The 25,397-nt window shown below is 36.4% G+C and overlaps 9 non-coding genes across 9 annotated transcripts; all 9 read left to right on the top strand.

Annotated features, from left to right (window-relative positions):
• Positions 1 to 5,137: 5,137 nt before the first annotated feature.
• TRNAI-AAU (transfer RNA isoleucine (anticodon AAU)) lies at positions 5,138 to 5,211 on the top strand. Its single transcript has one exon. It is a non-coding gene; the product is annotated as a tRNA-Ile (tRNA).
• A 1,648-nt stretch (positions 5,212 to 6,859) lies between these two features.
• Positions 6,860 to 6,933, top strand: TRNAI-AAU (transfer RNA isoleucine (anticodon AAU)). Its single transcript has one exon. It is a non-coding gene; the product is annotated as a tRNA-Ile (tRNA).
• A 2,516-nt stretch (positions 6,934 to 9,449) lies between these two features.
• Positions 9,450 to 9,523, top strand: TRNAI-AAU (transfer RNA isoleucine (anticodon AAU)). Its single transcript has one exon. It is a non-coding gene; the product is annotated as a tRNA-Ile (tRNA).
• A 2,517-nt stretch (positions 9,524 to 12,040) lies between these two features.
• TRNAI-AAU (transfer RNA isoleucine (anticodon AAU)) lies at positions 12,041 to 12,114 on the top strand. The gene has a single exon. It is a non-coding gene; the product is annotated as a tRNA-Ile (tRNA).
• A 3,631-nt stretch (positions 12,115 to 15,745) lies between these two features.
• On the top strand, positions 15,746 to 15,819 carry TRNAI-AAU (transfer RNA isoleucine (anticodon AAU)). Its single transcript has one exon. It is a non-coding gene; the product is annotated as a tRNA-Ile (tRNA).
• A 4,240-nt stretch (positions 15,820 to 20,059) lies between these two features.
• TRNAI-AAU (transfer RNA isoleucine (anticodon AAU)) lies at positions 20,060 to 20,133 on the top strand. Its single transcript has one exon. It is a non-coding gene; the product is annotated as a tRNA-Ile (tRNA).
• A 789-nt stretch (positions 20,134 to 20,922) lies between these two features.
• On the top strand, positions 20,923 to 20,996 carry TRNAI-AAU (transfer RNA isoleucine (anticodon AAU)). The gene has a single exon. It is a non-coding gene; the product is annotated as a tRNA-Ile (tRNA).
• A 2,515-nt stretch (positions 20,997 to 23,511) lies between these two features.
• On the top strand, positions 23,512 to 23,585 carry TRNAI-AAU (transfer RNA isoleucine (anticodon AAU)). The gene has a single exon. It is a non-coding gene; the product is annotated as a tRNA-Ile (tRNA).
• A 1,652-nt stretch (positions 23,586 to 25,237) lies between these two features.
• On the top strand, positions 25,238 to 25,311 carry TRNAI-AAU (transfer RNA isoleucine (anticodon AAU)). The gene has a single exon. It is a non-coding gene; the product is annotated as a tRNA-Ile (tRNA).
• The last annotated feature ends 86 nt before the right edge of the window (positions 25,312 to 25,397 follow it).

Below are 25,397 nucleotides of genomic sequence, written 5' to 3'. Positions count from 1 at the left end.
TGCCATGGAAGATACGGGGGCAAGAACGGTGTTCATGTGCCTTTGGAAGGTGGCAGGTGCCCCGTGGAGCCAGAACGGGAGGACGGTGAACTCATAATGCCCTTCGTGTGTGCTGAAGGCGGTCTTCTTCTTGTCCTCCTCCCGTAAGGGCACCTGCCAATATCCTTTAGTAAGGTCGAGTGTCGTGATGTATCGGGCTTCCCCAAGGCGTTCTATGAGTTCATCCACGCGAGGGATCGGGAATGCATCGAATTCCGAAATCTCATTGAGGGCTCGGAAGTCCATACAAAAGCGCCGACTACCGTCTGGCTTGGGAATCATGACGATAGGACTGGACCATTGGCTGGTTGACGGCCTTATTACCCCTAGCTCCAACATGTCTTGTACTTCTTTCTTTATGGCGGTTCGCCTGGCTTCAGGAACTCGGTAGGGTTTGATATTAATGACCTTTTCAGGCGGGGTATTTATTCGATGTTCGGCCAGGTTGGTTAATCCGGGCTGGTCGGAGAACAATCCCTCATGTTGTTGGAGTATTGTCTGTATATCCTTTTTTTGATCTTGAGTCAGCTCATCATTGATATTCAGCTGGTCTTGCGTGGAAGTAGACGGATCAATACTAGTCAGGATTTGCACATCGGTGGGAGGGGCTCCTAACCATTTCTTTAGAGAGTTTATATGGTAGGTTTGCGTTTTTCGGGGTCCGATCTGTAGGCTATATGTGGTTTTACCAATGGTTTTGACCACTCGGAAGGGTCCAGTCCAACTGGCACGAAACTTCTGAGTGGAGGAGGGTAACAATACGAGGGCCCATTCACCTACCCTCAACTGTCTCCACTTCTTGCCTTTGTCGTAGATTTGTTTCTGTTTTTGCTGACTGGTCCCCAGGTTGGCATAGGCCAGGTCTCTGAGCTTTCCCAGTTTGGATTTGAGGTTCTGGGCATAATCCAGAGTGGCTGAGGTTTCTTCGGGAACCTCGTTCTCCCAGGCTTCTTTTGTCATCTCCATCAGAGAGCGGGGTTGTCGACCGTATAAGAGCTCAAACGATGAAACGCCGAGACTGCTTTGGCGTTGCCCTCTTATGACATATAGAGCCAAGGGAAGGATTTGGTCCCATTCAGTCCCATTGACCTCCATCATTTTCCTCAATGTTGTCTTTAGGGTTCGGTTATAGCGCTCCACTAGGCCATCCGTCTGCGGATGGTACACAGAAGTCCTGATCTGGTGCACGTCTAGACACTTGCATACTTCCTTCATCAGACGGGAGACGAATGGGGTCCCCTGATCTGTCAGTAGCTCTTTTGGGAACCCCACACGGCTAAACAGCTCGATCATTCTTTCCGCGACTTGCTTCGTGGTGGTAGCCGTGAGGGGGAAGGCCTCCGGGAACCTGGTGGCGTAATCCACCAACACCAGCACATACTGGTGTCCTTTTCGGGTTTTTGGTAACGGGCCGATGATGTCCATACCGACTCTTTCAAACGGTTTTCCGATAATGGGGAGCAGCTGGAGAGGCACCGCCGGAGGTCTTGTCATGTTCATTGTCTGGCATATACTGCATTCCTGGCAATAACGCTGGGCGTCCTTATATATACCGGGCCAGTAAAAAAACCGTAATATGAGTTGGGTGGTCTTTTCGCTCCCGGTGTGCCCAGCCACTAGATGGGTGTAGGCGAAGAATAGAATTTGTACTCGGTATGAGACAGGCACCAGCAGCTGTTCTGGTTCGCCTTCCTTGGCCTGTCGGTACAGTAGCTCCTTGGAAATGAGGAATCGGGGGTATCTGGGATGAGGATCATCCATCTCCCTGTGGGCCTGCTCCCAGGCGTTCAAGAGGGTAGTGTCGTTTATCTGGGTGAATTTGAAGCTCCGGTCCATGACCCAGGGTTCAGGAGTTAGAAGGGCCGATTTCGGGGTTTGAGCGCTGTTTTCTCCTGTTCCTAGACTCTGCCTGAACCAGTGAAGGAATCGTGGATTGTCAGTGCCTATTATCAAAGGCTCCGGGAGGGTATTGAGGACACCTACCCTGACTAGCTGCTGGGGGCCTCCTTTGGGGGCTATGGGTATTTGAGCAAGCGGGTAGGTCCGAACATCCCCGTGTACACATCATATGGCCACGGTTTGGGGACCGAGGTATTGTGACCTGAGAACATGATGGGCCTGAATAACAGACTGCCGGCACCCTGAGTCTAATAGAGCCTGAATGGCCGCTCCGTTCACCTGTACACTCACCCGATATGTGCTCCCCATCTCGGCTGAGTATAGTACTGTCCGTGGCAGGTATCCCACCTCCATCGGTTCTTCTTGTGATTTCTTGGTGGGGCAAAACCTGGCGATGTGGCCCCAGTTCCCACAATCAAAACATTGTGGTCCAGAGCTGGATGGAATCTCAGGCTTCCAGCTACGGGGTTTCGGAGGTTCGAGGGGCCGCGGGACGGGGCGTCTCTCTTGTTTCATTGGTGGCTTCTGGGGGCGTTCATGTTCCCACCCCGAGGAGCGGGGTTGTGCTCTAGAGAACGTGGTGGCCGTCTCCACGGCTTCAACAGTGGTCAGGTTGTGATGTTGGCGGAGCCAACGTTGCGTAGCATAGGGAAGGGCTTCCAGGAATTGTTCGAGATATATACGGTCCATAATCTCAGTCTTAGTGCTGGTGGTAGGGGTCAGCCACTTATCGGCGGCCATCTTCAGTCTCACGAATAGGGTTTTAGGGGTCTCTCCGGGGGTGCCCCGTTCTTTCCGAAACCTTATTCGGTAGGCCTCGGTGTCCAGCCCTAGGTGATCGAGAATGATTTTCTTTACATCTTGGTAGGAAGTATCCCCGTTGGAGTTAGCGACCTGGTAAGCGGCTTGCGCCTCACCAGATAAGAGGGCCGCCAAGAAGAAGGGCCACTTGCTGATGGGCCACCCACAGGCCCTTGCGGCCCTTTCAAAATTCAGCAAGAATGCATCAGGGTTGTCTCCTGCATGGTATTTCTGCAGGGCCACTGCAGAGGAGCCGTGGGGGATAGTTCCTTCTCCTCTAGATCCCCCTGTGGCGACTGGATCCACCCAGGGTTGTTGTGTTTCCTCTCTGGCTGCAAGGGCTTTCTTTAGGATCTCACGGTCAGCCTGGGCCGAGGTCAACTGCTGTTCCGCCACCCAGCCAAGCTTCTCCTGTCCTTTAACGAGCTCTTGCAAAATGGTCTCCATCTCTGTATCGAGATTCAGGTTGCCCGCATTCTCCACCACTGTTACAATTGGAGCGGGTTGCGGCGCAGAAGATATGGGCAAAAGGCGTGCTCGTGGCAACTGAGGTTTTATTGCAGCGAACAGTTGATCTGTACAGCTTTTACGATTAGGGTGTTTCCGAGGGGACCGGCTTCTGCTCCGTCGGCAGTGGACGACCTTTTCCTTCTTCCGGGTCACGTCCGGTCTTCGGGGTGGGGTCTCTTCTTCCTCGGAGTCCGTCCCGACTATCGGAGTAGCTCTCCAGCAATCACCCAGAGAGAAAAGGAAAAGAAAAGTGTCAGGGGTAGGTTCCAAACAACGATCGGTGCAGGGGAGGGGAAGTGAGGGGACCACCGGCGCTCCAGTTAACGTGTGATCGGCGGGTTTAAGTGTGCCGGAAGGTTACCGTGGTAGTTAAACGTCCCGTGGTGTTGTACCTAGTGTACGCTGACCTCCTACCCAGCCCCTTAATCGGTCACGTACCTGGAGAAGCCACGCACCTCCCCTGGGTGAGTGGCTGGGCGGCTCGTGGGAACGGTGGCCTCCTGGCTTTCCTCCGTCCGTGGCAGGCGCCGACTCTGCTCGCGTTTCCACTCCTGTCGTCCGGCTCCCTTCTTTCGCTCTCGCTGATCAGCTCTCGACGTTTCCACTGGTGTCTCCCGCTCTCTCCTCCTGGGGTCCAATCCTCCAGTCTGCAACTTCCTCCTCTCGAATCTCCGTCCTCCGCACGCTCTCTCCTTCCATCCTCCAGGTGAACAAGCACACCTGAGACTCGTCTGGTTCTCCTTTTGAGGGGCAGGGCGGATAGGTCGGCTCCTCCCACTCGGCGTTTTCTCCAGAGTTAAAGGGCCATTCCATGGCGTTCGATTCCGTCCAGCTTGCACCCGGGTCCTGTGATTGAGACAGAGAGAGGGGAGGGGAGGGAACAAGAGTTAGGTCGGACCTCCCCTCGGTCGTCCTCTTTGCGCGAGGGAGACCAGCACCGGGAGGCTCTGAGTCCTGCATGCCCTCCGAGACCCTTTTGTACACCCCGTTACAGTGTGTTTGGGTGTGGGTTATGTGTCTGAATCAAATAGTTTGCTGTTGGTCAAGTCAAGTAAAGTATTGTCTCCTGCTGGCAGCTATGCTGTGATGCAGAGGATTTCGGGAGTGGGTGGGAGTCAATTTATAGTCTGTGTGTTGGCCCTGTGTGAATGTTGATTGGCAGTCAGGTGATAGGTGGGTGTGTTGTCAGGTGTGGTCTATGCAGTTCTTGGGGGTGGGTAATTGTGTCTTGTGTTTGGTTTAGATGTGTCACGTGGGTGGTCGTCCATTTTGCTGTGTTTGGTGATGGATTCTGTTGGTATGTATGCCATTGGATTGACTGTAGGGATGTTGGACTTCCGCTGTGGTGCCCCGTTTCTCATTGCATTGCTACCGCCGCGGACGTGGATCGCGGTGGCTACCGGGGTACTTACGGAGTTATCCTAATTGCGGACCCGGAAAGTTCGCAAGTATCGCGGGGGAGGTTGTTGTTCTCCTGGTCATGTGCGTACGCGGCGGTCGGTGTTTTGTAGGTTCCGTCTGCATGCCGCGGAATCAGGTGTACTTCGACCGCCGCGGACGGGGATTGTTGTGCTCCGTCCGCCGCTGTCGGCGTTTCGGTCACATTTGATCCTAATCGCTAATGCGGTTTTTCCGCGGCCAGGTCCGGAGTATCTTGCCACCTTCCACGGCGGACGGAGCACGTTTCCGTCCGCCATCCTAATCGGCCCCTAAGTATGAAAATCTCTTTTGTATTGTAATTTTTCTAAAGTCATATTAGTTTCTTCATGTTGATATTATATATTTATAACTTCATGGTAAACCTCCGAAATTAAGCTTTCCAAATCTCCCGGGTTAACTATCATTAGCACTTCTTCATATGCTGGACTTCCAGCAATTTGTGCAAAAAGGCCTGTTAGCTCAGATGGTTAGAGCGTGGTGCTAATAACGCCAAGGTCACAGGTTCGATCCCTGTACAGGCCAAGTTTAATTGTTTGTAAAAAGATTAATTTTTCTTGTGTCTCATTTTTGACTGTTCACCTTGGATCAAACGCTGCTTGAAGGATTGGATGAATGCATTAGATATATTTGTAGAATTAATTATTATTCTGAAAGCTCCTGGAATATCTATTAATGGTTTTAAGTTCTAACGCCAAGTAACTAAATCTCTTATTTATTGCAATTTATTGAGGTCATTTTTGTTTTGTCTTGTTGATGAAATATAAAGATAGTATGAATGTACACAGCTGAATATAAGCTTTCCAACTATCCCGGGTTAACAATCGATAGCACTTCATCATCTGCTATTTCTTCAATAGTATGCTATATATTTATTGAGCCTATTAGTTTAGTCTTTAGAGCATAAAGTTAACAATGCCAAGGACATACTTTCAATCAGTCTCCAAGCCAATACTTGATGCTCCTTTAATGTTGAAAATAGATGTATTTTCTTCAGTATCATTTGTATGTCTATATTTCCTTCGAGGGGAGCTGACAGAATGATTAGATGAATCAATTGCATATAGGTGATGAATTGTTATTTATTGCTAAAACACATGGAAAAAACATTAATGGTTCTAAGTTCTAACACTAAGTATGAAAATCTTTTTTGCATTGTAATTTTTTTAAAGTCATATTAGTTTCTTCATGTTGATATTATATAAGTATAACTTCATGGTAAACCTCTGAAATTAAGCTTTCCAAATCTCCCAGGTTAACTATCATTAGCACTTCTTCATATGCTGGACTTCTAGGAATATGTGCAAAATGACCTATTAGCTCAGATGGTTAGAGCGTGGTGCTAATAACGCCAAGGTCACAGGTTCGATCCCTATACAGGCCAAGTTTAATTGTTTGAAAAAAGATTAATTTTTCTTGTGTCTCATTTTTGACTGTTTATCACCTTGGATCAAACGCTGCTTGAAGGATTGGATGAATACATTTGATATAGTTGTAGAATTAATTATTATTCTGAAAGCTCCTGAAATATCTATTAATGACTCTGAGTTCTAACGCCAAGTAACTAAATCTCTTATTTATTGCAATTTATTGAGGTCATTTTTGTTTTGTCTTGTTGATGAAATATAAAGATAGTATGAATGTAAACAGCTGAATATAAGCTTTCCAACTATCCCGGGTTAACAATCGGTAGCACTTCATCATCTGCTATTTCTTCAATAGTATGCTATGTATTTTTTGAGCCTATTAGTTTAGTCTGTAGAGCATAAAGTTAAAAATGCCAAGGACATACTTTCAATCAGTCTCCAAGCCAATACTTGATGCTCCTGTAATGTTGAAAATAGATGTATTTTCTTCTGTATCATGTGTATCTCTATATTTCCTTTGAGGGGAAGCTGATAGAATGATTAAATGAATCAATTGCATATAGGTGATGAATTGTTATTTATTGCTAAAACACATGGAAAAAACATTAATGGTTCTAAGTTCTAACACTAAGTATGAAAATCTCTTTTGTATTGTAATTTTTCTAAAGTCATATTAGTTTCTTCATGTTGATAATTTATATTTATAACTTCATGGTACACCTCTGAAATTAAGCTTTCCAAATCTCCCGGGTTAACTATCATTAGCACTTCTTCATATGCTGGACTTCCAGGAATTTGTGCAAAACGGCCTGTTAGCTCAGATGGTTAGAGCGTGGTGCTAATAACGCCAAGGTCACAGGTTCGATCCCTGTACAGGCCAAGTTTAATTGTTTGTAAAAAGATTAATTTTTCTTGTGTCTCATTTTTGACTGTTTATCACCATGGATCAAAAGCTACTTGAAGGATTGGATGAATACATTTGATATAGTTGTATAAATAATTATTATTCTGAAAGCTCCTGGAATATCTATAATTGGTTCTAAGTTCTAACGCCAAGTAACTAAATCTCTTATTTATTGCAATTTATTGAGGTCATTTTTGTTTTGTCTTGTTGATGAAATATAAAGATAGTATGAATGTAAACAGCTGAATATAAGCTTTCCAACTATTCCGGGTTAACAATCGGTAGCACTTCATCATCTGCTATTTCTTCAATAGTATGCTATATATTTATTGAGCCTATTAGTTTAGTCTTTAGAGCATAAAGTTAACAATGCCAAGAACATACTTTCAATCAGTCTCTAAGCCAATACTTGATGCTCCTTTAATGTTGAAAATAGATGTATTTTCTTCAGTATCATTTGTATGTCTATATTTCCTTCGAGGGGAAGCTGACACAATGATTAGATGAATCAATTGCATATAGGTGATGAATTGTTATTTATTGCTAAAACACATGGAAAAAACATTAATGGCTCTAAGTTCTAACACTAAGTATGAAAATCTCTTTTTTATTTTAATTTTTCTAAAGTCATATTAGTTTCTTCATGTTGATATTATATATTTATAACTTCATGGTAAACCTCCGAAATTAAGCTTTCCAAATCTCCCGGGTTAACTATCATTAGCACTTCTTCATATGCTGGACTTCCAGGAATTTGTGCAGACTGGCCTGTTAGCTCAGATGGTTAGAGCGTGGTGCTAATAACGCCAAGGTCACAGGTTCGATCCCTGTCCAGGCCAAGTTTAATTGTTTGAAAAAAGATTAATTTTTCTTGTGTCTCATTTTTGACTGTTTATCACCTTGGATCAAACGATGCTTGAAGGATTGGATGAATACATTTGATATAGTTGTAGAATTAATTATTATTCTGAAAGCTCCTGGAATATCAATTAATGGTTCTAAGTTCTAACACCAAGTAACTAAATCTCTTATTTATTGCAATTTATTGAGGTCATTTTTGTTTTGTCTTGTTGATGAAATATAAAAATAGTATGAATGTAAACAGCTGAATATAAGCTTTCCAACTATCCCGGGTTAACAATCAGTAGCACTTCATCATCTGCTATTTCTTCAATAGTATGCTATATATTTAGTGAGCCTATTAGTTTAGTCTTCAGAGCATAAAGTTAAAAATTACCAAGGACATACTTTCAATCCGTCTCCAAGCCAATACTTGATGCTACTTTAATGTTGAAAATAGATGTATTTTCTTCTGTATCATGTGTATCTCTATATTTACTTTGAGGGGAAGCTGATAGAATGATTAAATGAATCAATTGCATATAGGTGATGAATTGTTATTTATTGCTAAAACACATGGAAAAAACATTAATGGTTCTAAGTTCTAACACTAAGTATGAAAATCTCTTTTGTATTGTAATTTTTTTAAAGTCATATAAGTTTCTTCATGTTGATATTATATATTTATAACTTCATGGTAAACCTCTGAAGTTAAGCTTTCCAAATCTAACGGGTTAACTATCATTAGCACTACTTCATATGCTGGACTTCCAGTAATTTGTGCAAAATGGCCTGTTAGCTCAGATGGTTAGAGCGTGGTGCTAATAACGCCAAGGTCACAGGTTCGATCCCTGAACAGGCCAAGTTTAATTGTTTGTAAAATGATAAATGTTTCTTGTGTCTCATTTTTGACTGTTTATCACCTTGGATCAAATGCTGCTTGAAGGATTGGATGAATACATTTGATATAGTTGTAGAATTAATTATTATTCTGAAAGCTCCTGAAATATCTATTAATGGTTCTAAGTTCTAACGCCAAGTAACTAAATCTCTTATTTATTGCAATTTATTGAGGTCATTTTTGTTTTGTCTTGTTGATGAAATATAAAGATAGTATGAATGTAAACAGCTGAATATAAGCTTTCCAACTATCCCGGGTTAACAATCGGTAGCACTTCATCATCTGCTATTTCGTCAATAGTATGCTATGTATTTATTGAGCCTATTAGTTTAGTCTGTAGAGCATAAAGTTAAAAATGCCAAGGACATACTTTCAATCAGTCTCCAAGCCAATACTTGATGCTCCTTTAATGTTGAAAATAGATGTATTTTCTTCTGTATAATGTGTATGTCTATATTTCCTTTGAGGGGAAGCTGATACAATGTTTAGATGAATCAATTGCATATAGGTGATGAATTGTTATTTATTGCTAAAACACATGGAAAAAACATTAATGGTTCTAAGTTCTAACACTAAGTATGAAAATCTCTTTTGTATTGTAATTTTTCCAAAGTCATATTAGTTTCTTCAAGTTGATAATTTATATTTATAACTTCATGGTACACCTCTGAAATTAAGCTTTCCAAATCTCCCGGGTTAACTATCATTAGCACTTCTTCATATGCTGGACTTCTAGGAATTTGTGGAAAATGGCCTGTTAGCTCAGATGGTTAGAGCATGGTGCTAATAACGCCAAGGTCACAGGTTCGATCCCTGTACAGGCCAAGTTTAATTGTTTGAAAAAAGATAAATGTTTCTTGTGTCTCATCTTTGACTGTTTATCACCTTGGATCAAACGCTGCTTGAAGGATTGGATGAATACATTTGATATAGTTGTAGAATTAATTATTATTCTGAAAGCTCCTGAAATATCTATTAATGGTTCTAAGTTCTAACGCCAAGTAACTAAATCTCTTATTTATTGCAATTTATTGAGGTCATTTTTGTTTTGTCTTGTTGATGAAATATAAATATAGTATGAATGTAAACAGCTGAATATAAGCTTTCCAACTATCCCGGGTTAACAATCGGTAGCACTTCATCATCTGCTATTTCTTCAATAGTATGCTATATATTTATTGAGCCTATTAGTTTAGTCTTTAGAGCATAAAGTTAACAATGCCAAGAACATACTTTCAATCAGTCTCTAAGCCAATACTTGATGCTCCTTTAATGTTGAAAATAGATGTATTTTCTTCAGTATCATTTGTATGTCTATATTTCCTTCGGGGGGGAAGCTGACACAATGATTAGATGAATCAATTGCATATAGGTGATGAATTGTTATTTATTGCTAAAACACATGGAAAAAACATTAATGGCTCTAAGTTCTAACACTAAGTATGAAAATCTCTTTTTTATTTTAATTTTTCTAAAGTCATATTAGTTTCTTCATGTTGATATTATATATTTATAACTTCATGGTAAACCTCCGAAATTAAGCTTTCCAAATCTCCCGGGTTAACTATCATTAGCACTTCTTCATATGCTGGACTTCCAGGAATTTGTGCAGACTGGCCTGTTAGCTCAGATGGTTAGAGCGTGGTGCTAATAACGCCAAGGTCACAGGTTCGATCCCTGTCCAGGCCAAGTTTAATTGTTTGAAAAAAGATTAATTTTTCTTGTGTCTCATTTTTGACTGTTTATCACCTTGGATCAAACGATGCTTGAAGGATTGGATGAATACATTTGATATAGTTGTAGAATTAATTATTATTCTGAAAGCTCCTGGAATATCAATTAATGGTTCTAAGTTCTAACACCAAGTAACTAAATCTCTTATTTATTGCAATTTATTGAGGTCATTTTTGTTTTGTCTTGTTGATGAAATATAAAAATAGTATGAATGTAAACAGCTGAATATAAGCTTTCCAACTATCCCGGGCTAACAATCAGTAGCACTTCATTATCTGCTATTTCTTCAATAGTATGCTATATATTTAGTGAGCCTATTAGTTTAGTCTTCAGAGCATAAAGTTAAAAATTACCAAGGACATACTTTCAATCCGTCTCCAAGCCAATACTTGATGCTACTTTAATGTTGAAAATAGATGTATTTTCTTCTGTATCATGTGTATCTCTATATTTACTTTGAGGGGAAGCTGATAGAATGATTAAATGAATCAATTGCATATAGGTGATGAATTGTTATTTATTGCTAAAACACATGGAAAAAACATTAATGGTTCTAAGTTCTAACACTAAGTATGAAAATCTCTTTTGTATTGTAATTTTTTTAAAGTCATATAAGTTTCTTCATGTTGATATTATATATTTATAACTTCATGGTAAACCTCTGAAGTTAAGCTTTCCAAATCTAACGGGTTAACTATCATTAGCACTTCTTCATATGCTGGACTTCCAGTAATTTGTGCAAAATGGCCTGCTAGCTCAGATGGTTAGAGCGTGGTGCTAATAACGCCAAGGTCACAGGTTCGATCCCTGAACAGGCCAAGTTTAATTGTTTGTAAAATGATAAATGTTTCTTGTGTCTCATTTTTGACTGTTTATCACCTTGGATCAAATGCTGCTTGAAGGATTGGATGAATACATTTGATATAGTTGTAGAATTAATTATTATTCTGAAAGCTCCTGAAATATCTATTAATGGTTCTAAGTTCTAACGCCAAGTAACTAAATCTCTTATTTATTGCAATTTATTGAGGTCATTTTTGTTTTGTCTTGTTGATGAAATATAAAGATAGTATGAATGTAAACAGCTGAATATAAGCTTTCCAACTATCCCGGGTTAACAATCGGTAGCACTTCATCATCTGCTATTTCGTCAATAGTATGCTATGTATTTATTGAGCCTATTAGTTTAGTCTGTAGAGCATAAAGTTAAAAATGCCAAGGACATACTTTCAATCAGTCTCCAAGCCAATACTTGATGCTCCTTTAATGTTGAAAATAGATGTATTTTCTTCTGTATAATGTGTATGTCTATATTTCCTTTGAGGGGAAGCTGATACAATGTTTAGATGAATCAATTGCATATAGGTGATGAATTGTTATTTATTGCTAAAACACATGGAAAAAACATTAATGGTTCTAAGTTCTAACACTAAGTATGAAAATCTCTTTTGTATTGTAATTTTTCCAAAGTCATATTAGTTTCTTCAAGTTGATAATTTATATTTATAACTTCATGGTACACCTCTGAAATTAAGCTTTCCAAATCTCCCGGGTTAACTATCATTAGCACTTCTTCATATGCTGGACTTCTAGGAATTTGTGGAAAATGGCCTGTTAGCTCAGATGGTTAGAGCATGGTGCTAATAACGCCAAGGTCACAGGTTCGATCCCTGTACAGGCCAAGTTTAATTGTTTGAAAAAAGATAAATGTTTCTTGCGTCTCATCTTTGACTGTTTATCACCTTGGATCAAACGCTGCTTGAAGGATTGGATGAATACATTTGATATAGTTGTAGAATTAATTATTATTCTGAAAGCTCCTGAAATATCTATTAATGGTTCTAAGTTCTAACGCCAAGTAACTAAATCTCTTATTTATTGCAATTTATTGAGGTCATTTTTGTTTTGTCTTGTTGATGAAATATAAATATAGTATGAATGTAAACAGCTGAATATAAGCTTTCCAACTATCCCGGGTTAACAATCGGTAGCACTTCATCATCTGCTATTTCTTCAATAGTATGCTATATATTTATTGAGCCTATTAGTTTAGTCTTTAGAGCATAAAGTTAACAATGCCAAGAACATACTTTCAATCAGTCTCTAAGCCAATACTTGATGCTCCTTTAATGTTGAAAATAGATGTATTTTCTTCAGTATCATTTGTATGTCTATATTTCCTTCGGGGGGGAAGCTGACACAATGATTAGATGAATCAATTGCATATAGGTGATGAATTGTTATTTATTGCTAAAACACATGGAAAAAACATTAATGGCTCTAAGTTCTAACACTAAGTATGAAAGTCTCTTTTGTATTGTAATTTTTCTAAAGTCATATTAGTTTCTTCATGTTGATATTATATATTTATAACTTCATGGTAAACCTCAGAAATTAAGCTTTCAAATCTCCCGGGTTAACTATCATTAGCACTTCTTCATATGCTGGACTTCCAGGAATTTGTGCAGACCGGCCTGTTAGCTCAGATGGTTAGAGTGTGGTGCTAATAACGCCAAGGTCACAGGTTCGATCCCTGTACAGGCAAAGTTTAATTGTTTGAAAAAAGATACATTTTTCTTGTGTCTCATTTTTGACTGTTTATCACCTTGGATCAAAAGCTACTTGAAGGATTGGATGAATACATTTGATATAGTTGTAGAATTAATTATCATTCTGAAAGCTCCTGGAATATCTATAATTGGTTCTAAGTTCTAACGCCAAGTAACTAAATCTCTTATTTATTGCAATTTATTGAGGTCATTTTTGTTTTGTCTTGTTGATGAAATATAAAGATAGTATGAATGTAAACAGCTGAATATAAGCTTTCCAACTATCCCGGGTTAACAATCAGTAGCACTTCATCATCTGCTATTTCTTCAATAGTATGCTATATATTTAGTGAGCCTATTAGTTTAGTCTTTAGAGCATAAAGTTAAAAATGCCAAGGACATACTTTCAATTAGTCTCCAAGCCAATACTTGATGCTCCTGTAATGTTGAAAATAGATGTATTTTCTTCTGTATCATGTGTATCTCTATATTTCCTTTGAGGGGAAGCTGATAGAATGATTAAATGAATCAATTGCATATAGGTGATGAATTGTTATTTATTGCTAAAACACATGGAAAAAACATTAATGGTTCTAAGTTCTAACACTAAGTATGAAAATCTCTTTTGTATTGTAATTTTTCTGAAGTCATATTAGTTTCTTCATGTTGATAATTTATATTTATAACTTCATGGTACACCTCTGAAATTAAGCTTTCCAAATCTCCCGGGTTAACTATCATTAGCACTTCTTCATATGCTTGACTTCCAGGTATTTGTGCAAAATGGCCTGTTAGCTCAGATGGTTGTTATTTATTGCTAAAACACATGGAAGAAACATTAATGGTTCTAAGTTCTAACACTAAGTATGAAAATCTCTTTTGTATTGTAATTTTTTAAAGTCATATTAGTTTCTTCATGTTGATATTATATAAGTATAACTTCATGGTAAACCTCTGAAATTAAGCTTTCCAAATCTCCCGGGTTAACTATCATTAGCACTTCTTCATATGCTGGACTTCCAGGAACTTGTGCAAAATGGCCTGTTAGCTCAGATAGTTAGAGCGTGGTGCTAATAACGCCAAGGTCACAGGTTCGATCCCTGTAAAGGCCAAGTTTAATTGTTTGAAAAAAGATTAATTTTTCTTGTGTCTCATTTTTGACTGTTTATCACCTTGGATCAAACGCTGCTTGAAGGATTGGATGAATGCATTTGATATAGTTGTAGAATTAATTATTATTCTGAAAGCTCCTGGAATATCTATTAATGGTTCTAAGTTCTAACGCCAAGTAACTAAATCTCTTATTTATTGAAATTTATTGAGGTCATTTTTGTTTTGTCTTGTTGATGAAATATAAAGATAGTATGAATGTAAACAGCTGAATATAAGCTTTCCAACTATCCCGGGTTAACAATCGGTAGCACTTCATCATCTGCTATTTCTTCAATAGTATGCTATATATTTATTGAGCCTATTAGTTTAGTCTTTAGAGCATAAAGTTAACAATGCCAAGAACATACTTTCAATCAGTCTCTAAGCCAATACTTGATGCTCCTTTAATGTTGAAAATAGATGTATTTTCTTCAGTATCATTTGTATGTCTATATTTCCTTCGAGGGGAAGCTGACACAATGATTAGATGAATCAATTGCATATAGGTGATGAATTTTTATTTATTGCTAAAACACATGGAAAAAACATTAATGGCTCTAAGTTCTAACACTAAGTATGAAAATCTCTTTTGTATTGTATTTTTTCTAAAGTCATATTAGTTTCTTCATGTTGATAATATATATTTATAACTTCATGGTAAACCTCCGAAATTAAGCTTTCCAAATCTCCCGGGTTAACTATCATTAGCACTTCTTCATATGCTGGACTTCCAGGAATTTGTGCAGACTGGCCTGTTAGCTCAGATGGTTAGAGCGTGGTGCTAATAATGCCAAGGTCTGAGGTTCGATCCCTGTACAGGCCAAGTTTAATTGTTTGAAAAAAGATTAATTTTTCTTGTGTCTCATTTTTGACTGTTTATCACCTTGGATCAAACGATGCTTGAAGGATGGGATGAATACATTGTATATCGTTGTAGAATTAATTATTATTCTGAAAGCTCCTGGAATATCTATTAATGGTTCTAAGTTCTAACACCAAGTAACTAAATCTCTTATTTATTACAATTTATTGAGGTCATTTTTGTTTTGTCTTGTTGATGAAATATAAAAATAGTATGAATGTAAACAGCTGAATATAAGCTTTTCAACTATCCCGGGTTAACAATCAGTAGCACTTCATCATCTGCTATTTCTTCAATAGTATGCTATATATTTAGTGAGCCTATTAGTTTACTCTTCAGAGCATAAAGTTAAAAATGCCAAGGACATACTTTCAATCCGTCTCCAAGCCAATACTTGATGCTCCTTTAATGTTGAAAATAGATGTATTTTCTTCTGTATCATGTGTATCTCTATATTTCCTTTGAGGGGAAGCTGATAGAATGATTAAATGAATCAATTGCATATAGGTGATGAATTGTTATTTATTGCTAAAACACATGGAAAAAACATTAATAGTTCTAAGTTCTAACACTAAGTATGAAAATCTCTTTTGTATTGTAATTTTTTTAAAGTCATATAAGTTTCTTCATGTTGATATTATATATTTATAACTTCATGGTAAACCTCTGAAGTTAAGCTTTCCAAATCTCCCGGGTTAACTATCATTAGCACTTCTTCATATGCTGGACTTCCAATAATTTGTGCAAAATGGCCTGTTAGCTCAGATGGTTAGAGCGTGGTGCTAATAACGCCAAGGTCACAGGTTCGATCCCTGTACAGGCCAAGTTTAATTGTTTGTAAAAAGATAAATGTTTCTTGTGTCTCATTTTTGACTGTTTATCACCTTGGATCAAATGCTGCTTGAAGGATTGGATGAATACATTTGATATAGTTGTAGAATTAATTATTATTCTGAAAGCTCCTGAAATATCTATTAATGCTTCTAAGTTCTAACGCCAAGTAACTAAATCTCTTATTTATTGCAATTTATTGAGGTCATTTTTGTTTTGTCTTGTTGATGAAATATAAAGATAGTATGAATGTAAACAGCTGAATATAAGCTTTCCAACTATCCCGGGTTAACAATCGGTAGCACTTCATCATCTGCTATTTCTTCAATAGTATGCTATGTATTTATTGAGCCTATTAGTTTAGTCTGTAGAGCATAAAGTTAAAAATGCCAAGGACATACTTTCAATCAGTCTCCAAGCCAATACTTGATGCTCCTTTAATGTTGAAAATAGATGTATTTTCTTCTGTATAATGTGTATGTCTATATTTCCTTTGAGGGGAAGCTGATAGAATGTTTAGATGAATCAATTGCATATAGGTGATGAATTGTTATTTATTGCTAAAACACATGGAAAAAACATTAATGGTTCTAAGTTCTAACACTAAGTATGAAAATCTCTTTTGTATTGTAATTTTTCTAAAGTCATATTAGTTTCTTCATGTTGATAATTTATATTTATAACTTCATGGTACACCTCTGAAATTAAGCTTTCCAAATCTCCCGGGTTAACTATCATTAGCACTTCTTCATGTGCTGGACTTCCAGGAATTTGTGCAAAATGGCCTGTTAGCTCAGATGGTTAGAGGGTGGTGCTAATAACGCCAAGGTCACAGGTTCGATCCCTGTACAGGCCAAGTTTAATTGTTTGAAAAAAGATTAATTTTTCTTGTGTCTCATTTTTGACTGTTTATCACCTTGGATCAAACGCTGCTTGAAGGATTGGATGAATGCATTTGATATAGTTGTAGAATTAATTATTATTCTGAAAGCTCCTGGAATATCTATTAATGGTTCTAAGTTCTAACGCCAAGTAACTAAATCTCTTATTTATTGCAATTTATTGAGGTCATTTTTGTTTTGTCTTGTTGATGAAATATAAAGATAGTATGAATGTAAACAGCTGAATATAAGCTTTCCAACTATCCCGGGTTAACAATCGGTAGCACTTCATCATCTGCTATTTCTTCAATAGTATGCTATATATTTATTGAGCCTATTAGTTTAGTCTTTAGAGCATAAAGTTAACAATGCCAAGGACATACTTTCAATCAGTCTCTAAGCCAATACTTGATGCTCCTTTAATGTTGAAAATAGATGTATTTTCTTCAGTATCATTTGTATGTCTATATTTCCTTCGAGGGGAAGCTGACACAATGATTAGAGGAATCAATTGCATATAGGTGATGAATTGTTATTTATTGCTAAAACACATGGAAGAAACATTAATGGTTCTAAGTTCTAACACTAAGTATGAAAATCTCTTTTGTATTGTAATTTTTTAAAGTCATATTAGTTTCTTCATGTTGATATTATATAAGTATAACTTCATGGTAAACCTCTGAAATTAAGCTTTCCAAATCTCCCGGGTTAACTATCATTAGCACTACTTCATATGCTGGACTTCCAGGAATTTGTGCAAAACGGCCTGTTAGCTCAGATGGTTAGAGCGTGGTGCTAATAACGCCAAGGTCACAGGTTCGATCCCTGTACAGGCTAAGTTTAATTGTTTGTAAAAAGATTAATTTTTCTCGTGTCTCATTTTTGACTGTTTATCACCTTGGATCAAAAGCTACTTGAAGGATTGGATGAATACATTTGATATAGTTGTAGAATTAATTATTATTCTGAAAGCTCCTGGAATATCTATGATTGGTTTTAAGTTCTAACGCCAAGTAACTAAATCTCTTATTTATTGCAATTTATTGAGGTCATTCTTGTTTTGTTTTGTTGATGAAATATAAAGATAGTATGAATGTAAACAGCTGAATATAAGCTTTCAAACTATCCCGGGTTAACAATCAGTAGCACTTCATCATCTGCTATTTCTTCAATAGTATGCTATATATTTAGTGAGCCTATTAGTTTAGTCTTTAGAGCATAAAGTTAAAAATGCCAGGGACATACTTTCAATCAGCCTCCAAGCCAATACTTGATGCTCCTTTAATGTTGAAAATAGATGTATTTTCTTCTGTATCATGTGTATCTCTATATTTCCTTTGAGGGGAAGCTGATAGAATGATTAGATGAATCAATTGCATATAGGTGATGAATTGTTATTTATTGCTAAAACACATGGAAAAAACCTTAATGGCTCTAAGTTCTAACACTAAGTATGAAAATCTCTTTTGTATTGTAATTTTTCTAAAGTCATATTAGTTTCTTCATGTTGATATTATATATTTATAACTTCATGGTAAACCTCCGAAATTAAGCTTTCCAAATCTCCCGGGTTAACTATCATTAGCACTTCTTCATATGCTGGACTTCCAGAAATTTGTGCAAAATGGCCTGTTAGCTCAGATGGTTAGAGCGTGGTGCTAATAACGCCAAGGTCACAGGTTCGATCCCTGTAAAGGCCAAGTTTAATTGTTTGAAAAAAGATTAATTTTTCTTGTGTCTCATTTTTGACTGTTTATCACCTTGGATCAAACGCTGCTTGAAGGATTGGATGAATGCATTTGATATAGTTGTAGAATTATTTATTATTATGAAAGCTCCTGGAATATCTATTAATGGTTCTAAGTTCTAACGCCAAGTAACTAAATCTCTTATTTATTGCAATTTATTGAGGTCATTTTTGTTTTGTCTTGTTGATGAAATATAAAGATAGTATGAATGTAAACAGCTGAATATAAGCTTTCCAACTATCACGGGTTAACAATCGGTTGCACTTCATCATCCGCTATTTCTTCAATAGTATGCTATATATTTATTGAGCCTATTAGTTTAGTCTTTAGAGCATAAAGTTAACAATTCCAAGAACATACTTTCAATCAGTCTCTAAGCCAATACTTGATGCTCCTTTAATGTTGAAAATAGATGTATTTTCTTCAGTATCATTTGTATGTCTATATTTCCTTCGAGGGGAAGCTGACACAATGATTAGATGAATCAATTGCATATAGGTGATGAATTGTTATTTATTGCTAAAACACATGGAAAAAACATTAAAGGCTCTAAGTTCTAACACTAAGTATGAAAATCTCTTTTGTATTGTAATTTTTCTAAAGTCATATTAGTTTCTTCATGTTGATATTATATATTTATTACTTAATGGTAAACCTCCGAAATTAAGCTTTCCAAATCTCCCGGGTTAACTATCATTAGCACTTCTTCATATGCTGGACTTCCAGGAAATTATGCAGACCGGCCTGTTAGCTCAGATGGTTAAAGCGTGGTGCTAATAACGCTAAGGTCACAGGTTCGATCCCTGTACAGGCCAAGTTTAATTGTTTGTAAAAAGATAAATGTTTCTTGTGTCTCATTTTTGACTGTTTATCACCTTGGATCAAATGCTGCTTGAAGGATTGGATGAATACATTTGATATAGTTGTAGAATTAATTATTATTCTGAAAGCTCCTGAAATATCTATTAATGGTTCTAAGTTCTAACGCCAAGTAACTAAATCTCTTATTTATTGCAATTTATTGAGGTCATTTTTGTTTTGTCTTGTTGATGAAATATAAAGATAGTATGAATGTAAACAGCTGAATATAAGCTTTCCAACTATCCCGGGTTAACAATCGGTAGCACTTCATCATCTGCTATTTCTTCAATAGTATGCTATGTATTTATTGAGCCTATTAGTTTAGTCTGTAGAGCATAAAGTTAAAAATGCCAAGGACATACTTTCAATCAGCCTCCAAGCCAATACTTGATGCTCCTTTACTGTTGAAAATAGATGTATTTTCTTCTGTATCATGTGTATCTCTATATTTCCTTTGAGGGGAAGCTGATAGAATGATTAAATGAATCAATTGCATATAGGTGATGAATTGTTATTTATTGCTAAAACACATGGAAAAAACATTAATGGTTCTAAGTTCTAACACTAAGTATGAAAATATCTTTTGTATTGTAATTTTTTTAAAGTCATATAAGTTTCTTCATGTTGATATTATATATTTATAACTTCATGGTAAACCTCTGAAATTAAGCTTTCCAAATCTCCCGGGTTAACTATCATTAGCACTTCTTCATATGCTGGACTTCCAGTAATTTGTGCAAAATGGCCTGTTAGCTCAGATGGTTAGAGCGTGGTGCTAATAACGCCAAGGTCACAGGTTCGATCCCTGTACAGGCCAAGTTTAATTGTTTGTAAAAAGATAAATTTTTCTTGTGTCTTATTTTTGACTGTTTATCACCTTGGATCAAACGCTGCTTGAAGGATTGGATGAATACATTTGATATAGTTGTAGAATTAATTATTATTCTGAAAGCTTCTGAAATATCTATTAATGGTTCTAAGTTCTAACGCCAAGTAACTAAATCTCTTATTTATTGCAATTTATTGAGGTCATTTTTGTTTTGTCTTGTTGATGAAATATAAAGATAGTATGAATGTAAACAGCTGAATATAAGCTTTCCAACTATCCTGGGTTAACAATCGGTAGAACTTCATCATATGCTATTTCTTCATTAGTATGCTATGTATTTATTGAGCCTATTAGTTTAGTCTGTAGAGCATAAAGTTAAAAATGCCAAGGACATACTTTCAATCAGTCTCCAAGCCAATACTTGATGCTCCTTTAATGTTGAAAATAGATGTATTTTCTTCTGTATAATGTGTATGTCTATATTTCCTTTGAGGGGAAGCTGATAGAATGATTAGATGAATCAATTGCATATAGGTGATGAATTGTTATTTATTGCTAAAACACATGGAAAAAACATTAATGGTTCTAAGTTCTAACACTAAGTATGAAAATCTCTTTTGTATTGTAATTTTTCTAAAGTCATATTAGTTTCTTCATGTTGATAATTTATATTTATAACTTCATGGTACACCTCTGAAATTAAGCTTTCCAAATCTCCCGGGTTAACTATCATTAGCACTTCTTCATATGCTGGACTTCCAGGAGTTTGTGCAAAATGGCCTGTTAGCTCAGATGGTTAGAGCGTGGTGCTAATAACGCCAAGGTCACAGGTTCGATCCCTGTACAGGCCAAGTTTAATTGTTTGTAAAAAGATTAATTTTTCTTGTGTCTCATTTTTGACTGTTTATCACCTTGGATCAAATGCTGCTTGAAGGATTGGATGAATACATTTGATATAGTTGTAGAATTAATTATTATTCTGAAAGCTCCTGGAATATCTATTAATGGTTCTAAGTTCTAACACCAAGTAACTAAATCTCTTATTAATTGCAATTTATTGAGGTCATTTTTGTTTTGTCTTGTTGATGAAATATAAAAATAGTATGAATGTAAACAGCTGAATATAAGCTTTCCAACTATCCCGGGTTAACAATCAGTAGCACTTCATCATCTGCTATTTCTTCAATAGTATGCTATATATTTATTGAGCCTATTAGTTTAGTCTTTAGAGCATAAAGTTAACAATGCCAAGAACATACTTTCAATCAGTCTCTAAGCCAATACTTGATGCTCCTTTAATGTTGAAAATAGATGTATTTTCTTCAGTATCATTTGTATGTCTATATTTCCTTCGAGGGGAAGCTGACACAATGATTAGATGAATCAATTGCATATAGGTGATGAATTGTTATTTATTGCTAAAACACATGGAAAAAACATTAATGGTTCTAAGTTCTAACACTAAGTATGAAAATCTCTTTTGTATTGTAATTTTTCTTAAGTCATATTAGTTTCTTCATGTTGATAATTTATATTTATAACTTCATGGTACACCTCCGAAATTAAGCTTTCCAAATCTCCCGGGTTAACTATCATTAGCACTTCTTCATATGCTGGACTTCCAGGAATTTGTGCAAAATGGCCTGTTAGCTCAGATGGTTAGAGCGTGGTGCTAATAACGCCAAGGTCACAGGTTCGATCCCTGTAAAGGCCAAGTTTAATTGTTTGAAAAAAGATTAATTTTTCTTGTGTCTCATTTTTGACTGTTTATCACCGTGGATCAAACGCTGCTTGAAGGATTGGATGAATGCATTTGATATAGTTGTAGAATTAATTATTATTCTGAAAGCTCCTGGAATATCTATTAATGGTTCTAAGTTCTAACGCCAAGTAACTAAATCTCTTATTTATTGAAATTTATTGAGGTCATTTTTGTTTTGTCTTGTTGATGAAATATAAAGATAGTATGAATGTAAACAGCTGAATATAAGCTTTCCAACTATCCCGGGTTAACAATCGGTAGCACTTCATCATCTGCTATTTCTTCAATAGTATGCTATATATTTATTGAGCCTATTAGTTTAGTCTTTAGAGCATAAAGTTAACAATGCCAAGAACATACTTTCAATCAGTCTCTAAGCCAATACTTGATGCTCCTTTAATGTTGAAAATAGATGTATTTTCTTCAGTATCATTTGTATGTCTATATTTCCTTCGAGGGGAAGCTGACACAATGATTAGATGAATCAATTGCATATAGGTGATGAATTGTTATTTATTGCTAAAACACATGGAAAAAACATTAATGGCTCTAAGTTCTAACACTAAGTATGAAAATCTCTTTTGTATTGTAATTTTTCTAAAGTCATATTAGTTTCTTCATGTTGATATTATATATTTATAACTTCATGGTAAACCTCCAAAATTAAGCTTTCCAAATCTCCCGGGTTAACTATCATTAGCACTTCTTCATATGCTGGACTTCCAGGAATTTGGGCAGACCGGCCTGTTAGCTCAGATGGTTAGAGCGTGGTGCTAATAACGCTAAGGTCACAGGTTCGATCCCTGTACAGGCCAAGTTTAATTGTTTGAAAAAAGATTAATATTTCTTGTGTCTCATTTTTGACTGTTTATCACCTTGGATCAAACGATGCTTGAAGGATTGGATGAAGACATTTGATATAGTTGTAGAATTAATTATTATTCTGAAAGCTTCTGGAATATCTATTAATGGTTCTAAGTTCTAACACCAAGTAACTAAATCTCTTATTTATTGCAATTTATTGAGGTCATTTTTGTTTTGTCTTGTTGATGAAATATAAAAATAGTATGAATGTAAACAGCTGAATATAAGCTTTCCAACTATCCCAGGTTAACAATCAGTAGCACTTCATCATCTGCTATTTCTTCAATAGTATGCTATATATTTAGTGAGCCTATTAGTTTAGTCTTCAGAGCATAAAGTTAAAAATGCCAAGGACATACTTTCAATCCGTCTCCAAGCCAATACTTGATGCTCCTTTAATGTTGAAAATAGATGTATTTTCTTCTGTATCATGTGTATCTCTATATTTCCTTTGAGGGGAAGCTGATAGAATGATTAAATGAATCAATTGCATATAGGTGATGAATTGTTATTTATTGCTAAAACACATGGAAAAAACATTAATGGTTCTAAGTTCTAACACTAAGTATGAAAATCTCTTTTGTATTGTAATTTTTTTAAAGTCATATAAGTTTCTTCATGTTGATATTATATTTTTATAACTTCATGGTAAACCTCTGAAATTAAGCTTTCCAAATCTCCCAGGTTAACTATCATTAGCACTTCTTCATATGCTGGACTTCCAGTAATTTGTGCAGAATGGCCTGTTAGCTCAGATGGTTAGAGCGTGGTGCTAATAACGCCATGGTCACAGGTTCGATCCCTGTACAGGCCAAGTTTAATTGATTGTAAAAAGATAAATGTTTCTTGTGTCTCATTTTTGACTGTTTATCACCTTGGATGAAACGCTGCTTGAAGGATTGGATGAATACATTTGATATAGTTGTAGAATTAATTATTATTCTGAAAGCTCCTGAAATATCTATTAATGGTTCTAAGTTCGTACGCCAAGTAACTAAATCTCTTATTTATTGCAATTTATTGAGGTCATTTTTGTTTTGTCTTGTTGATGAAATATAAAGATAGTATGAATGTAAACAGCTGAATATAAGCTTTCCAACTATCCCGGGTTAACAATCAGTAGCACTTCATCATCTGCTATTTCTTCAATAGTATGCTATATATTTAGTGAGCCTATTAGTTTAGTCTTTAGAGCATAAAGTTAAAAATGCCAAGGACATACTTTCAATCAGTCTCCAAGCCAATAAGTGATGCTCCTTTAATTTTGAAAATAGATGTATTTTCTTCTGTATAATGTGTATGTCTATATTTCCTTTGAGGGGAAGCTGATAGAATGATTAGATGAATCAATTGCATATAGGTGATGAATTGTTATTTATTGCTAAAACACATGGAAAAAACATTAATGGTTCTAAGTTCTAACACTAAGTATGAAAATCTCTTTTGTATTGTAATTTTTCTAAAGTCATATTAGTTTCTTCATGTTGATAATTTATATTTATAACTTCATGGTACACCTCCGAAATTAAGCTTTCCAAATCTCCCGGGTTAACTATCATTAGCACTTCTTCATATGCTGGACTTCCAGGAATTTGTGCAAAATGGCCTGTTAGCTCAGATGGTTAGAGCGTGGTGCTAATAACGCCAAGGTCACAGGTTCGATCCCTGTACGGGCCAAGTTTAATTGTTTGAAAAAAGATTAATTTTTCTTGTGTCTCATTTTTGACTGTTTATCACCTTGGATCAAACGCTGCTTGAAGGATTGGATGAATGCATTTAATATAGATGTAGAATTAATTATTATTCTGAAAGCTCCTGGAATATCTATTAATGGTTCTAAGTTCTAACGCCAAGTAACTAAATCTCTTATTTATTGCAATTTATTGAGGTCATTTTTGTTTTGTCTTGTTGATGAAATATAAAGATAGTATGAATGTAAACAGCTGAATATAAGCTTTCCAACTATCCCGGGTTAACAATCGGTAGCACTTCATCATCTGCTATTTCTTCAATAGTATGCTATATATTTATTGAGCCTATTAGTTTAGTCTTTAGAGCATAAAGTTAACAATGCCAAGAACATACTTTCAATCAGTCTCTAAGCCAATACTTGATGCTCCTTTAATGTTGAAAATAGATGTATTTTCTTCAGTATCATTTGTATGTCTATATTTCCTTCGAGGGGAAGCTGACACAATGATTAGATGAATCAATTGCATATAGGTGATGAATTGTTATTTATTGCTAAAACACATGGAAAAAACATTAATGGCTCTAAGTTCTAACACTAAGTATGAAAATCTCTTTTGTATTGTAATTTTTCTAAAGTCATATTAGTTTCTTCATGTTGATATTATATATTTATAACTTCATGGTAAACCTCCGAAATTAAGCTTTCCAAATCTCCCGGGTTAACTATCATTAGCACTTCTTCATATGCTGGACTTCCAGGAATTTGTGCAGACCGGCCTGTTAGCTCAGATGGTTAGAGCGTGGTGCTAATAACGCCAAGGTCACAGGTTCGATCCCTGTACAGGCCAAGTTTAATTGTTTGAAAAAAGATTAATTTTTCTTGTGTCTCATTTTTGACTGTTTATCACCTTGGATCAAATGCTGCTTGAAGGAT

The sequence above is a fragment of the Lissotriton vulgaris genome, chromosome 4_1, assembly GCF_964263255.1.
Source record: "Lissotriton vulgaris chromosome 4_1, aLisVul1.2, whole genome shotgun sequence".
Taxonomy (NCBI): Eukaryota; Metazoa; Chordata; class Amphibia; order Caudata; family Salamandridae; genus Lissotriton; species Lissotriton vulgaris.
Note: the sequence above shows the minus strand (reverse complement) of the source record. Positions and strands in the feature narration are given on the sequence as shown.